The sequence below is a fragment of the Oratosquilla oratoria genome, unplaced genomic scaffold, assembly GCF_046742065.1.
Source record: "Oratosquilla oratoria isolate Oo_2021 unplaced genomic scaffold, ASM4674206v1 SCAFFOLD244, whole genome shotgun sequence".
Classification (NCBI taxonomy): domain Eukaryota; kingdom Metazoa; phylum Arthropoda; class Malacostraca; order Stomatopoda; family Squillidae; genus Oratosquilla; species Oratosquilla oratoria.
In genome coordinates this window covers 85,314-100,000 of record NW_027467596.1, presented here as the reverse complement: position 1 = coordinate 100,000, position 14,687 = coordinate 85,314, and positions in this window count along the sequence as shown.

The following is a 14,687-nucleotide window of genomic DNA, read 5'->3' as shown; positions in this document are numbered from 1 at the left end:
ATGGCTGTAAGGCTAATGCCCACCGTAGAAGGCGTTGATTAGTGTTTTTCATTCGTTCCACAAATGTCAGGGGATTGTGGTCTGTAAACACTTGCACAGGGTGAACTGTGCTTCCTACGTATACTCTAAACGCTTCCAGTGCCATAATCAATCGTCCATTTATTGTGGTTCCGTTTAGGCCGCCATGTTTTTCTTTGTTGTCCGTATTGGTCGAAACGGAAACGCTTGAATTTATATAACTCAAGAAAACTGGGATAAGTTTTCGCTCGAACGTTCGCAGTACATTTACGGTATATTCACACGTTAATCAAGATATTTTTAAGGTGTGATCAAAGTGATTGGACAGTATTAAGTGATGAAAATATGAGGCGTACACAAGCACAAGACTGTAAAATGCTAGAAACGTACATTTTAGTGTTGTAACTTCTAATTAGAAAATAAAGAAATCTAAAACCTCAATTGACCTTTAAATCTAGGCTACCTTGTGATCTACTTTCAAAATATTGTTTTAAATTTGCACTTATAATTAGAGGAGTGAGGTAAACATTAGAAACACTTATTTTTATTTTATACAAGAAACGTGAATATTGTTACTATTTGTATACACCACGGATACAATTTTAAAATGCAATAAAGTTATTTTGCTCATTTGATCTTAATCTACCAACAAATTGTATCTAAATGACTTTTAAATGTTTGCAATTGAACACCTCTCATTTTTAAGGAGAATTTGAGCTTCTAGCAACGACCGCTCAATGTTCTGCGTATGTGAACCATCTTGGCTATTAACAAAGCTTTGCTGGTGGTTGATGATGGAAAGGATGTAACAGCTATTCAAATTCAAATATACTGGCCATTCATCCGAGTGGATGAGAGCCTGCTTGCACTTCTCTTAGAATAATTGGCTCTGGAATAACTGTTTCTATTTGTAACATAAAAATAGTGATAATGTAATCCATTTTTAAGTCCGAAGACCCATGGACCACCTATTCTTCGTCCATGATTTCTATTACAACGGTTGCCTCGCTGTCAGTTGATTCGGTATGAAGACTGCCTCAATTATATCTTCTTCTCCCAGCAAAACATACCTGTAGTAATTCTTCTCTTTACTTATACTTAGTATATGTCTGTATTGTTCTACCTACAAGTTCCACTTGGCAACACGTTGCCAGAAGTAGGTCAGAGGTCATGCCCCTACTTTGGGCCAGGCTCAGCTTACGCCTGAGGGCAGAAGATACCTGGCTCTGGTAGTGCGTAGATCTACAAAATAAAAACTCCTGGGTCACCAGTGTGGTTAAGTGAAACATCGTTTGCTGCGATATCACGGGGTGGAATGTGCCGCACACGTAGAGGAGCATCCTGATGGAATCGTGGTGGCTGGACTTGGCTGAAGGTATCAGTAACGTATGTAGCATAAAAAATAGTAAACTAGGTTCTCCAGGCGTTGGGATATTCTGTTCTTGAGGTGTTGCATGCCTTCCTGGACCTGGTCTAGGGGTGTAATGGCCAAGACCTCTATCCTCATCTGTGCGGTACAGTTCGGTCTTGCCCAAGTTTTCAAATTTTTTTCCAGGTATTTTGAGTGAGGTGGTAGACGAAGTCTTGGGTGGTGATATGAAATTTAAAGTTCAACAAATACAAGGGTTAACGTTTGAGAACTTACCGGTCACAATTTCTACCAAGTAGGGTTCTCAAACTGTGGAATTTGAATTTTGAAGATTAAGCTTTGCCTTAGACTCCGAAAACGTAGGTCCCTTGCTTTGACGTTTCTAAATTTGAGGTCCGTCTGGAACCAGAGCTCTGGGTAGTCTATTGCGATGGTAATGCGGACTGTATTTGGTGGGACTTTAAGAGTTCGAAAAAAACTCAAAAGGCCACGGGTTAATATTGACTTTTAAGTAAATTCTCAAAAGTTCAATCCCCGAATTATCAAACCAAAAATTATTACATAGATTTAACAATCAAGTAAAGAGGAGGGGAGTTAAATCGTATTTTATTTAAAGTTACGATAGGCACGGTTCGAAGCCTCAGGAAATGCTCCCGATTCGAAAGAAGTAAACAACACTTTGAGGGAAAGTTTCCTGAACGAAGGTAAGCACTAAAAGATTGCCAATAACAATTCCCACACCCACAGTGACATGAGGTCCTAGCACTGCTGATACTGACTGAATGGCTGCCAGATGAAAGTCAGTGACTATGATCCTGGGGTCAGGAAAGATGGACATTTCTTCCACTTTGTTGACCACAAGTCCACAACCTACAGTAGTTCTTGGTAAACCTGAGCACTCTTTCTAGGGAGGAAGGCATATACGAAGGAGACTGTAGTATCCCCAAGAGGAGTTCGTTTGACATGTAGTTGCTCAGATGCTTGGACTGATGGAGTAATTTCTATCCACGTGCCAGGTGTCAGCTTGTGCAAGATGTAGCAGTTGCTCCTCAGATACATGGATCATAATGATAATGCCTTGTTCTTCTGAACAGTCATGGATGAGGATGGGCCTTGGAGATGTAATGATATCTGTCCATAGTGATTTTTTCATATGAAATGCGAAATCAAATAAACTAATAAATGAATCAATTACTGGTATATAAATAAAATACTAATAAATAAATCAAGTGGTCACTAATTTTAAGCTTTTTATACTGATCAACCATTAACCCTTTAACCTCAGAAAACATAATGAAAAAAGGACATACTTTGAAATCTAAAAAAAAAAAAAAAAAAAAAATCTAGTATCTAATTGTTTATAGCAAGGGCTAGCATGAAGAATATGAAAGCATTTCAGTGTCTCTCATGACTACAGAGGAAAAAACTATACATATGTATAGGTGTTTTATAAAGTACATACATACATATACCAAGGCTTTTTCCCCCTTCTAAGGGGGGTAGCCAAAAAGGGAAAGGCATAAAAACACTCCCACCCATTTCATCCCTAAATACACTCCACACCCCTCCCACCCTCCCTCTCATCTGAGCACCTCCTGGATGACGGGTCATCCCTGCACCCTGCCCACCGCCCTGGGTCAGAAGCAGTGTCGCAAGACACAGCACATCCACAGCAAGGCCGCTTCATTTAATCGGCGACCCCCCCTCTCCGTCCCCCCTTGCATATAAGGAGAGGACGGGGAGAAATCCCTTCGGGCTGCGTCAAAATTTACTCAAACATACTACCCCACCCCCCCGCCCATTCCTCCTCATGCAATCACAACATCATCCATATACAACCATTCTCCACTCACCTCTGCCTTCTGTCCTCTCCCTTCCTTCCTCAACAGACATTCCCCTCTTCCCCAAAGCCCCCTTCACCCCATCCATCCACCTCATCCTAGGACGTCCCCTCATGTTCACTCCCTCCACATCTGCCTTCCATACCTCTTTTACTAGTCTTTCTTCACTCATTCTTTCCATGTGTCCAAACCATCCTAATATTCTTTCATCAACCCTATCTCCCAAATCCTTTTTCACCCTTGTTCTCCTCCTCACCTCCTCATTTCTCACTCTATCCAGCCTAGTAACCCCCACCATACTTCTCAGACACCTCATCTCAAACACATTCAAACTCCTTCTCTCTTCTTCTCTTATGTTCCACGTTTCTGCCCCATACAGTGCTGTTGGCACAATCACTCCTTCATACAGTCTCCTCTTCGCATCCATTCCCAAATGTCTATTCCTCATTACACTCTTTAATCCACCAAGGCATTTACTCGCTTCTCTCAATCTACATTCTACCTCCACCTTCACTCCACCTTTTCCTGCTACACTTGCACCCAAGTATCTAAAAATATCCACTTCCTCCAGTCGCTCTCCCTTAATGCTCACTTCCAGTCTACTGCCACTTTCACCCCTTGTACATCTCATCACCTTACTTTTACCCACATTTATCTTTAGCTTTCTTCTATCACATACTCTCCCAAACTCTGCCACCAGCTTCCTCAATCCCTCCTCTGACCCTGCCACAAGCGCAGTGTCGTCCGCAAACAACAGCTGGCTCACCTCCCACTTTTCTCCATTTTCTTTAACCATCTCCAATCCCTGACCCACTACCCTAGCATTCACCTCTCGCACCACCCCATCCATGTATAAGTTGAACAGCCAGGGCGACATAACGCATCCTTGACGAAGTCCCACCTTTACTTCAAACCACTCACTCTCTCCATTTCTAATCCTGACACAAGCTCTACTACTCTCATAAAAACTCTTGACAGCTCCCAAAAGCTTTCCTCCTATCCCATAAATCTACATAACCTCCCACAGTGCCTTTCCGTCTACCCTATCATAAGCCTTTTCCAGATCCATAAAAGCCCAAAAAACATCCTTCCCCTTTCCTATAGCTTTCTCACATATCTGTCTTACCACAAAGATCTGATCTACACAACCTCTACCTGTCCTAAATCCACACTGTTCCTCACCAATTACTCCTTCTGTTCCTCTCCTAATCCTCTCAATTAAGATCCTCCCATAAGCCTTCCCTACTACACTTAACAGGCTAATCCCTCTGAAACTACTACATTCACACTTGTTCCATTTTCCCTTGTAAAGAGGAACTATACAGGCACTTCTCCAGTCCTCCGGTACTCTACCCTCTCTCCAGCAAACATTAAATAACCTCACCAACCAGTCCACCATCACTGAACCTCCCTTTTTCAGACATTCTGCATGGCATCCATCCAGACCAGGTGCCTTATCTGCTTTCATCATCTTTACAACTGCCTTCACCTCATCCTTCCTTATTTCTCCTCCATTCTCCTCACTCATCACTCATTTTCTTCGCATTTCCCACTGCAGCTATCTTTCCTTCCCTATCCTCCTTCACATTTAGCAACTCCCTATGATAGGAAGAGTTAAGGATGGGAGAGGGTGGTGGATGGGAGAGGGTGGTGGAGGGAAGGGTGGTAGATAGAGCGCTAATGGATTATGTAGTAGTAAATAGGATTATGTTTTATAAAGTACATTTTTTTTTATCATATTTTATAAAAAAAAAAAAAAAAAAAAAAAACTGAAGAAACTGTATACCTTGAGCTCTCACAGAAGAATAAATCTCATTTTCAGTATGTATTGGTTTATAGCAAAGGGTAGCATGGACAACATGGAAAATGTTCTTCGTCTTCCTTGACTACAGACATAAAACTATAATTCATGAGAGATATTGAAAAAAATATAAATGCAAAAAATTTGGTCAAATAAAACAAAAAATCATACATACATACATACATATACCAAGGCTTTTTCCCCCTTTCAAGGGAGGTAGCCAAAAAGGGAAAGGCATAAAATCACTCCCACCCATTTCATACCTAAATACACTCCACACCCCTCCCACCCTCCCTCTCATCTGAGCACCTCCTGGATGATGGGTCATCCCTGCACCTTGCCCACCGCCCTGGGTCAGAGGCAGTGTCGCAAGACAAAAAATCATAAAACACCAAAATGTTTGATCAAACACCAGAAAAATATGACGTCAGTCCTCGCGCGGTCAAACCGTATCAGATGATATTCGGATATAAGGGCCGGCGTGAGGCCTACCATATCCGGTTTTTCGTATCTACACAACGAGCGGCTGGCATGAGTTGAATGGGTTAACTTTTCAATATTTATTCTCCAAAACTGTTAATATAGGATTATGTAATTGATTCTATTTACAATGGAATAGCTATAATTCACAACAAGCATCTGAGTTGAGACTTTTTGTATGATTGAGGTCAAGCTTTTAGTCCTGTAATTCATTGGCTTCTATTTGCCATCCTTTTTGAATAGGGGAGTAATGTTAACTAACTTCCTTTCTCGTGGGACAACTGTGAACATGATTTATTTTATTATTTTTTTTTTTTATATAATGTTTTCCATTGGAACAACAATCTATTCTAATTTCATTCAAGGTTCTTTGATGCCCTAGTACTATATTATACATCTTTTAATTTTTTTCTTATTTACAGTAGTAACTTTCCCTAAGACTACACAGGCTTCATTTATTTCGCTTATGAATACTGAGATAAAATATTTGTTTAAAATATGGCCAATTCCTTCCTTTGGTAATAGTGGGCCAATGTGATTACCAATAAACTTTTTATCTCTAATGTCACTAAAATTCTTTTAGAGTCTCTTGGATTTATTAGCAATATATATTTTTTCACCAGGTTTTGTAAAGCCATTTAGAGGGAGCCAAATTTGGGATCTGTCCTAAGGTTCATATAATTATGAATCATCTTAGTAAGCGTATTTTGAAATGTTTTCCACATCCACATGTCTTTCGCTTAACTTTTGCTCCCAGTCTGTAAACTGAAGCTCCTGTTCTATTGATCTATATTTTTGAGCTTGAATCTAAGTTGTGATCACTACTTGTAATGGTTACACCAACTTCTACGTTGATTATCATGCTTTCGTGGCTAGTGATCAATAGATCGAACAAGTTCCCATGTCTTGTGGGCTCTTATGTGCCAAACTAAGTAATTGTCACTTAGAAAAACTATTAAGCAACTACCTATATTGCCATGTTCAAGAGTCGTCCAATCAATGTCAGTAAAATTAAAATCGCCCATAAAGTCCTGGTTGATGAAACTAGACAGTTCTTGAAACAACAGTTTGTCGTCTACTAATAATGTTTTTGGCCTATATATTACACCTACATTCATCTTTTGTCAATTTGGGTTAATTCTACAAAATAGAATTTATGTATCCTGTTTCACTTTCTCTAATACACAGGCATGGATATTATTTTCAACTTAGAATAGAACACCCCCACCTTCCTTGTCGTTCTGTCCTAATGAAAGTGTTTAAATCCTGTAATATTAGATTCAGCTTCAAACTACCATTTAACCACGTCTCTGTTATAACAGAGACATGGTTAGAATATCAATATAATAGTAATAATTATTACCATCATATTGATATTTTTCTTTTGAAATACACCTGGATTTCTTGGAATTTGCTCTTAATGCTATGAACATTAAAGTACCTGGTTTTTACATGCCTTACATAGTCACTTTTTTTTTTTTTTTTGACACCTTACTCTAAACTGACATTCAGTGCCTCTGACTGGCACTAACATTTAGTTATTCACTATTGCCTTGTCCTACAAACAGAAAAAATGTCTTTCACAGACATTCCATCTTATCATGACATTTTGTCTTTAATTGACATTACATCCCAAAGTGACGTGTTCACAACTGTGCTGTCCTGTTGTTGGTTTCAGTGACTCAACTGTTCCAACATGAGCTATTGTAGATTGCCTTGTCCCACATAGAAAAATTCTTTCACAGACGTTCCATCTTATTGTAACATTTTGTTCTTCGTTAACATTGTCCCAAAGTAAATCATTCATAACTGCAATCTCCTTATTGATCTTTATGAATCTACTGTTCTAACACTGGCCAGCGTAGATTTTCGGAAGGCTCCCACAGGCTACATGGTGGCTCCCAAACCACTTAATTTTTTGAAAATGTGGACTTTGTAATTCTGAATGAATTCCTCTGATCTCGCCCTACCCACATCGTTACTTCCCATATGAACAATCGTATCAGTGTTTGTTATGCTGCGTCCACACGGTCGAGCTGTGCCTGGCAGACTTTGCCCTTACCAGGCAAAGTCCGCAGACTCTGCCCGCGAAGTGTCCACACGGCTGACGATGGTGGTTGGAGGTTAGTTGGCCGTAAGCAGAGGTTGGGAGGGAGTGGTTCAGTGCGGTACAATAATCATGGTTCCCGCCATACTTGGAAAGAAGGTAGCACTTTACAGCATTATAATTGCTGCCGGCATTAAAAAGGAAAACAAGAAATCACGGAGACATGTCTGATGCCGGGAGTGGTTACAAAGACGTGATTTAATGGGAAGCTCAGTGACAATCCTATGTGAACTGCAGGATGAAAATTATTGCAATTACATGAGAATGAACATAAGCAGCTTTTCTGTTCTCCTTTCGAAAGTGGAGCCATATATACAAAGGCAAGAGACAAATATGAGGAAAAACATAGCACCAATAGCACGTCTTGTCGAGACCAGTACACACTAATACAAGGTGCGGACATGGTAGTAAGGTAACTTCGGTCTGTACTGAACGGGTTTGCTAGCTTTGCTCGCACCTCACCTCGTACGTTTGGCAGCGATGTCAGCCCTCCATCCACTGCCCGCAAATAGCGCCGGGAACGGACAGTTTGATGGTTTGCCCGATGAAATTGCCCGTTGTCGAGCAAAGCTCTCGTGCCCGCCGGACAGTGCTCGACCGTGTGGACGTGGCATTAAGGTGTGTCCACACCAGTGACATGTTGCTTGGAGACAAATTGGAAATATTGTGGGGGACACAGTAGAAGACATTCGGATACAAATCTCCTGATATGTATGGGGACATGTGTCACAATGTTGAGACATACAGTATGTCGGCAATAGGAGTTGACTTGGTGAAACTGTCCGCACCATGTCTCCAGAAGTGGCAGACTTGTTGTTGTGAGGATTAGTGGCGGCTCGTGACTGTTATTGATGGGGGCTGTCTCACATTCAGACACAAATAAAATCTTAAATGCTTTTATTGTTATTGTTTAACATACCATTGATTGATAGATTATATAGATAGATAATTATTCAGTTATTTAGGTCTTACCAGTAAATGCTGGACTTCCTCAGGGCAGACTTAGGCTATTTGAAAAGGAAGTCCATTCTCCTGTTCTTGTTTTGTGCAAACAGATCAATAACTTTTTCATTTAGACCTGACATATTATTGATATAAATCTTCCCTATTCAAATCATGGCAAGTGCATTTAGCCTCTCCTGCTTCATAGTGCTCCTTAAGAAATTTTTTACCCTCTTCAGGGTTGAAAAACAACGTTCGGGCTCTGCTGTAGTCATTGGAATAGTCTAAAGAATTTGTATAAAGTTTTGTCAATTCACAGAGTACATCTCCTAAGTTATTTTCATTCACAATCTTTAATAGTTCACTCAATTTGGAAAACTCATGCAAATCATTTCTGTCATGGAATACTCTAAGTTCAGTCAAAAGTCTTTCTTTGGCAATCATGGGATAAGCTTCAGTGGCTACTTCAACTTCTTCTAAAGTAACTTTTTGCTTGAAGTTAGTGAAAGGGTCTTTGTTGAACAATTTAGCAGCTACTAATTGTTTAGTGAAAAAATCTCTCAGCTATGTCAGCACACACATAGTCACACGTTCACAGAGTAAACATTTGGAACAAGTTAGATGAGAAAGTGGTGTGTGCAAAAACAATACATGAATTTAAAAATAGTTTAGATAAATTGAGATATGAAGACGGGACACCACGAGCATAGCTCCCCTTCCCGTAAAATACATCTAGGTAAATACACTTCTTTTGCTTCAGCCCTGAGTGTTTTTGTGGGATTTTCACAGTATTTGGAATGTCTTATTTCAGAAATGGCCCTTTTGAAGTTTGTAATAAACTCATGTGCTTTAGTCACATCAATGTCTCTACACTGCATTTGGTAAAAAATCACTTCTACATGAGGCATTATCTGGTGGAGAAGCTCCAACCAAAACTTAAAACTTTCATCATTCAGGGTGTTTGTTCAAAATACCTGTTGCTTCTCATATGGTTATAGTAGCATTTGATATACTGTAATTCCTCCATGCATTTTTTAAGGGTTCAAAATGTTCATGAGCCTTGTTGATAGTACGACTATGAAAGTTCCACCTTGTAGAAGATGGGCGTAGAATACGGCTAGTCATGTGCTTTGTAAGAACATTTAAACATAGAGGTGACCTTGAAAAAAATGCGGCTATACCCGAAAGGTTAGAGAAAAATATTCGTGAACCCCGTGTAATACTTGTAGCATTTTGTATAATAAGATTAAGTTGGTGGGCATAACAGTGAATGAAATGGGCATTATTGTACACTGATTTGATTTTAGCCTGAACACCCCCCTTCTTACATTTCATAACACTTGCACCATCAAATGTTTGAGCAATCAGTTTCTCTGCATTCCCTTCAAGGACTGTGTTTAACTGATCACGGATGCATTCCGATAACCCATCCGCTGTTTGATTTTCTGGAGTGAAAAATCCCCAAAATCTCTCGACAACCTCTTCACCTAGCAAGTATCTTAGAACAATAACCATTTGAGTGTGTTCTGAAACGTCTGTAGTGTCGTCTGCCATAACAGCAACAAAGGGAGCTTCTTTAATTTCTTTTGTGATCTGATCACGATATATTTACAGTAGACAATCGAGAATTTCATTCTGAATAGTCTTGGAGACACCTTTGAAGGCTGCATTACTTTCTAAATGGGTCCGCAAGTCTGGATCTAATTGTGATGCATGATAATGATGATTTATCAGTCCTCTAAATTAAATACACCTGGATTAGCAGTCATCAGTTTTATCATGTCCACGCAAAGGTAGCTCAAAATGTCCACAAAATTTTATGCAGTCAATAATCTTGGACAAAATTTCACTAAGTCTTTCTTTAATATTTACACTGCCAAGAACAGATAGAGAAATGGCACCATAAATATGCTTATTGGTATTTTCGTGTTTCTCTGTTTTATCTTTCAAGTTCTTTATGCATGTAAAACCATCTTTGGACCATACTGAATCACCTGCAAACAACAGACATGGAAAGCAAAATAGTGCATTCTTAACTTCACATCCACAGAGCCATGTTTTCCTTTGGTACCAATCACAATTCCGTCCTCTCCCTTCCTTCCTCAACAGACATTCCCCTCTTCCCCAAAGCCCCCTTCACCCCATCCATCCACCTCATCCTAGGACGTCCCCACATGTTCACTCCCTCCACATCTGCCTTCCATACCTCTTTTACTAGTCTTTCTTCACTCATTCTTTCCATGTGTCCAAACCATCCTAATATTCTTTCATCAACCCTCTCTCCCAAATCCTTTTTCACCCCTGTTCTCCTCCTCACCTCCTCATTTCTCACTCTATCTAGCCTAGTAACCCCCGCCATACTTCTCAGACACCTCATCTCAAACACATTCAAACTCCTTCTCTCTTCTTCTCTTATGTTCCACGTTTCTGCCCCATACAGTGCTGCTGGCACAATCACTCCTTCATACAGTCTCCTCTTCGCATCCATTCCCAAATGTCTATTTCTCATTACACTCTTTAAACCACCAAGGCATTTACTCGCTTCTCTCAATCTACATTCTACCTCCACCTTCACTCCACCTTTTCCTGCTACACTTGCACCCAAGTATCTAAAACTATCCACTTCCTCCAGTCGCTCTCCCTTAATGTTCACTTCCAGTCTACTGCCACTTTCACCCCTTGTACATCTCATCACCTTACTTTTACCCACATTTATCTTTAGCTTTCTTCTATCACATACTCTCCCAAACTCTGCCACCAGCTTCCTCAATCCCTCCTCTGACCCTGCCACAAGCGCAGTGTCGTCCGCAAACAACAGCTAGCTCACCTCCCACTTTTCTCCATTTTCTTTAACCATCTCCAATCCCTGACTCACTACCCTAGCATTCACCTCTCGCACCACCCCATCCATGTATAAGTTGAACAGCCAGGGCGACATAACGCATCCTTGACGAAGTCCCACCTTTACTTCAAACCACTCACTCTCTCCATTTCCAATCCTAACACATGCTCTACTACTCACATAAAAACTCTTGACAGCTCCCAAAAGCTTTCCTCCTATCCCATAAATCTGCATAACCTCCCACAGTGCCTTTCTGTCTACCCTATCATAAGCTTTTTCCAGATCCATAAAAGCCCAAAAAACATCCTTCCCCTTTCCTATAGCTTTCTCACATATCTGTCTTACCACAAAGATCTGATCTACACAACCTCTACCCGTCCTAAAACCACACTGTTCCTCACCAATTACTCCTTCTGTTCCTCTCCTAATCCTCTCAATTAAGATTCTCCCATAAGCCTTCCCTACTACACTCAACAGGCTAATCCCTCTGAAATTACTACATTCACACTTGTCCCCTTTTCCCTTGTAAAGAGGAACTATACAGGCACTACTCCAGTCCTCCGGTACTCTACCCTCTCTCCAGCAAACATTAAATAATCTCGCCAACCAGTCCACCATCACTGAACCACCCTTTTTCAGACATTCTGCATGACATCCATCCAGACCAGGTGCCTTACCTGCTTTCATCATCTTTACAACTGCCTTCACCTCATCCTTCCTTATTTCTCCTCCATTCTCCTCACTCATCACTCTCATTTTCTTAGTATTTCCCACTGCAGCTATCTTTCCTTCCCTATCCTCCTTCACATTCAGCAACTCCCTAAAATATTCTGCCCATCTTCCCCTCACTGCCATCTCTTCCATTATCAACTCTCCATCTGTACCTTTTACCTTTTCTTCCCTACTTGATTCGCCTCCTCTTCCTCTCTTAATTTCTATCCAAAACATCTTTTTATTACTTTCAAAATTTTCTGTCATACTCCTACCCCATTTCACATCTGCTCTCCTCTTTGCCTCCTTTACCTTTTGCTTTACTTCTCTTTTCTTTTCTTTGTACGTCTCATATGACTCCCCTGTCCTCTTTTGTAACCAATCTGTGAATGCTCGCTTCTTCTCTTCTACAACCTTCTTTGTTTCCTCATCCCACCATTCACTGAATGGAGTGGAGAATGGTTGTATATGGATGATGTTGTGACTGCATGAGGAGGAATGGGCGGGGGGGTGGGGGGTGGGGTAGTATGTGTGAGTAAATTTTGACGCAGCCCGAAGGGATTTCTCCCCGTCCTCTCCTTATATGCAAAGGGGGACGGAGAGGGGGGGTCGCCGATTAAATGAAGCGGCCTTGCTGTGGATGTACTGTGTCTTGCGACACTGCTTCTGACCCAGGGCGGTGGGCGGGGTGCAGGGATGACCCGTCATCCAGGAGGTGCTCAGATGAGAGGAAGGGTGGGAGGGGTGTGGAGTGTATTTAGGGATGAAATGGGTGGGAGTGTTTTTATGCCTTTCCCTTTTTGGCTACCTCCCTTGGAAGGGGGAAAAAGCCTTGGTATATGTATGTATGTATGTACCAATCACAATTAAAACTACGAATATACTTCTTGTTGTGGCTTTCTCCTTCTTGTACAATTTTAATTTCTGGTAACGAGAGACCTGCTTGTTTAATTGCTACCTTCTCTTGAAGTGTTAACTGTGAAAAACTGAGTTCTTTCAATGCAGAAACCGTCTTTGTTTCTTGTGTCATTTTGCAAACTAATGCTAGGCCTACCTGTGAAAAGAAGAAAAATACCGAAACTATTAAATTGTCGAAGGTTCAGCGACACTTGGTAAGTTGCTAAATCGGAGGTTCAGCGACAGTTGCTAAATTTTGTTGGCAATTTCTATAAAACTCGCCCAAATCAATAAGCAAAAAAATTGTAAAACAAATTTTGATTGGCTAATATTTATTCTCATATTTATTCTTATCTGATTGACTAATTACTAACAGTATAAATTATTAATTCAGATTATATTCAAGTGACATCATTAAATAGAAAATGTATAACAATACTTTTGTCAATACTCAATTGTCTTACTTATTACAATTAATAACAATATTTAATTAACCTTCTTTTATAGACCGAATTTTATACTTGGTTGCCATGGTGATGATTGAAGGATAACTGGAAGGATTATTTATAATCATTTTACTTCATGTTTACTGAGTAACTATAGGTAGTAATATTAGTTATCATAGATAATGTTTAACCTATGTATATGTAGTGTTCTGTAGCCAACACGTGTAGTTACCCCTGTAAGACTTGTGATCAAAGACTATATGGGAAAGATGGGAAAGCTTCTATTTCTACTAATAAGAAAATGCCATCCATCCAGCGTGAATGCGCGCCATCTATCAACAGAGCCGCAAACTATAAATCGGAAGTGGCGTAGTGCGGCTTTCAAATCATGCTAAACTTGTATTATATATAGTGTTTTTGGACATTTTAAAACTGATCATTTCGCTAAAATAATCAATATTTCGGAAAAGTTTTACTTTCTCTTTATAAAATAATGAGTACTAATTTTATGACTTTTGCATGCAAACAAGACTATTTAATATATGCTTTACACACATGATCATATTTATAAAATCAAAAGTTGGTTAAATACTTCTGCGCAATGCATCATTCATTACTAAATATTTGAAATTGAGTAAACAGTTAAAATTTAAAAGGTTATTTCGGTTATTTATTTTATTATTTCTGTAATATCATGTTTTTCTTGTTTGTGCTTGTGCTTATGTTTGAACTTTGTATACTTATTCAAGTGTCTGTACACAAATTATACAAACAAGGATAGTAAAAGTTAGGTATACATGAGATTCTTTTATTTGCAACAAAACAATACTGTCTTGTAAAGAACATATACAAAACAAACTAAAAGAAATAACATTATTCAACTTCAAAAATGAAACATACATCAGGCAACCAAAGCATGCAATCAGATTTTAAATACCAAACCATAGAAAAATCAGTAATCAAAAACATTAATATGAAACAAAAATAAACAAAGAAGCAGACATAACATGCACATTGATTAAGCAAAAATAAAGCAAAATATGTTAACAGAACAAAGGAAAATCCCAAAAGGAAACAAACAAAAATATATACATATGTAGCAAGACAGGTACTGTATTGTAAAAAACATAGACAAAAATAAAAGGATGAACATGCAAGAAATAAGTCACAAAATTAAACAAACAAGATTTGCAATCATACATAAAATAACAAGCATAACACAGAGAAATAATT